The 2,800-nt window shown below is 33.1% G+C and overlaps 1 non-coding gene across 1 annotated transcript; it reads right to left on the bottom strand.

Annotated features, from left to right (window-relative positions):
* Nucleotides 1–206: 206 nt before the first annotated feature.
* On the bottom strand, nt 207–312 carry LOC116876249. The gene has a single exon (XR_004384369.1). It is a non-coding gene; the product is annotated as a U6 spliceosomal RNA (small nuclear RNA).
* Nucleotides 313–2,800: the final 2,488 nt, after the last annotated feature.

The raw sequence follows: 2,800 nt of genomic DNA, 5'->3' as shown, positions 1-2,800 counted from the left end.
TCTCTTTCTCCCATTCTCCTATTTGAGAAACTGTACTGAAGCGTAGCTACAGTGCTATGTGCCATCTATCTGTGTATGTGCCCCACCATCCCAGTTTGAAATGTTTCCTTTACATGCATGCATACGTCTCTGTTCTTGAACACAGTGGAGCACAGCAGAAGGAGTCATATAAGATTATCAACATTCTATCATTTTTTTTCTTTTAAAAAAATATGGAACACTTCCTGAATTTGCATGCCATCCTTGCCTACAGGCCATGCTAATTTTCTCGTATCATTCCAATTTTAGTGTATGTGTTGCTGAAGCAAGCACTCAGCATTACATAATTTTTAATCTATAAAAATGGCAATTGTAGATGGCTCGATTTAATGATCATAGTATTTGGTTATGATGGAAACTCCTACTAAACTTAAATAATTTTACAATTTTGGAATGAAAAATTTGAAAACATTTTCTTTGAAATGGTGTAATAACAATGGAGGCACCTTAAAATATGAGGGTAAAGCAGTTCTCTGATTATTTCAGTAGCTATTAAGTTGTTTGGTCTATGTACTTTCATATACTGTTTTAGTCAATGTTTTAAAACAGTAGCTTTTAACATTTTTTTTTTTTGGAGCGTCAGAGTCTTTCTCTATGAATAACCTTATGAAGAATGTCAGAGTACACAGAAATGAAAATAGAGTTTTTCATGGGGAACAAGGTTAAGTGGGAAACTCATTACCTCCGCTTTCCCATTGCTGCTCAACACAGGGTCACTTGGGTAACTATTTTTATCCTAGAGCATAGATTCAAAGTTCATTTTAATTAAGTATTATGGGCTAAATTTAGCATCTACGGGACAATGGTTAGAAGAAAGCTGAAAAGCATGAGAATGAGAATTCTCTTTCAAGATAGTCACATCAGTATTGTCCTTGGACGCCACGTCTGTTTGCTGAAGCTGCCAAGTTTGTCCCATGATATTTCATAAGGTAGAAGCCCCAAATCCTAAAATGTGACTGTAATTCTTCCTTCTCTGAATGCACTGGTACATGTGATCTATCTGAAGCATGCTTTAGTATGGAGCCCAAATAGAGATCTCTCCTTAAAGAACACTCCTGGTACTAATTTTTGGTAGCATTTCTGTCTTAATTCTGGCTTCCATAACAAAAATACCATAGACTGGGAGGCTTAACTAACACTTATTTCTCACAGTTTTGAAGGTTGGAAAGTCAAAGATAAAGGCACCATCAGATCTAATGTCCTGTAAGAGCTTGCTTTCTGGTGCATAGATAGCTGCTCTCTCCTAGTGTCCCTAAATGGTAGAGGGGATGAGGGATTTCTCTGGGGTCACCAGTAAATGACACTAATCTCATTCGTGAGAGTTCCATTCTTATGACCTAAGCACCGTCCAAATCCTCCACCTCCTAATACCCTCCTTACAGATTTTGTGTTTGATGAGAGCTCACTTTCTTGTTTGTATATGGTGCCTCCTGGCTATAAAGATTAGATGGTAGACAGCAGAGAAAAGAAAGAAGCTCTCTTGTGTTTGCTCTTGTAAGGGCTAATCCACTTCATGACTCCATATGCATGACCTAATCACTTCCCAAAGGCCCTATCTCCAAATACCATCACATGGAGGGTTAGATTTTCAACATAGGAATTTTGGGGACACACAAACATTTAGTATATAACAGCCTATAAAGCTTTGTCATTACATTTAAATCATTATGTAACATCAATCTATGTTTTTCATTTCCTCCACCAACAAATAATTATTAAAAAGTCAAAGACAATCAGTGTATCTAAAAACATAAAGTCCTTACCATCACAAAATACCTATATTATAAGCATTATTTTTAAATTATGTGCACTAGGTGTCAATATTAGTAGTGGAGACATTGGGACCATTAGTCTGATAGAAAAAAAAAAAAGGGAGAGATAACATCTATTGAGCTTTTATCTCAAGGAAATACATGAGATTCTGTATAAGTAACATAATTCAAAGACAATTATAAACTTTATATTATCTAATCTATATAGAAAAATAATTTTATTACCCAAATTGTGAAATACTTTGACAAAGATGTAACAGTAAATAGAATAGAGATATAATCAGTTTTTACTATAAAACCCATGTTTCTGAATAAGTCAAGGACAGAAGTTTATATTGACTTATAACTTTTCCATCCATTAACCTTGAGATGTTGCACAGGCCACAGCCAAATTTGTACTCTCAGTGGTGTTCAAAGATTTATTCCTTCCATTAGGTATATACTCAGTAGTGAACTTAGGCTAATGTACTTTCAATAAAGAGGTGACAAATAAAAAGCATCTGTATTAGTTGAAGAAAATATCCTTCAATTATTAAAAAAGTAAAATTTTCCACATATATCATATTTTTCCCTTTAGCTATATAATCATCTACTTATTTAAATAATGATGACCTAGCATTGATTATTTCCTGGCAGAAAAAAAATAATTTTTAATCTATAAAAATGGCAATTTTTACAGGCATTATTACCTGTTGGAAAAATCCTATCTACAGGTCATTAAAACCATTACAAACCATAAATATATGAGGAGAAATCAAATAAAGGAAACATAACTATTATACTTTTATAGATTCCAATATTTTTGGGGTGAGGACAAAAAAGATGGTAAGATTTTTTTTCCAAGTTGAGTATGAATAAGAACCATTTTATTAACATCATTTTAATAATACTATTTCAAATCAGTATTTTTCTGATAATTTATCAGTGCTAGGAAAATGTTAAAAATATTTTCATTTTGCTTCAAGTGTTATTTCAATTGACAAAACTTA

Source organism: Lontra canadensis, unplaced genomic scaffold (assembly GCF_010015895.1).
Source record: "Lontra canadensis isolate GAN:19392208 unplaced genomic scaffold, GSC_riverotter_1.0 scaffold44, whole genome shotgun sequence".
NCBI lineage: Eukaryota > Metazoa > Chordata > Mammalia > Carnivora > Mustelidae > Lontra > Lontra canadensis.
The sequence above is the reverse complement of the archived record's forward strand: the minus strand, read 5'-3'. Positions and strand labels throughout refer to the sequence as shown.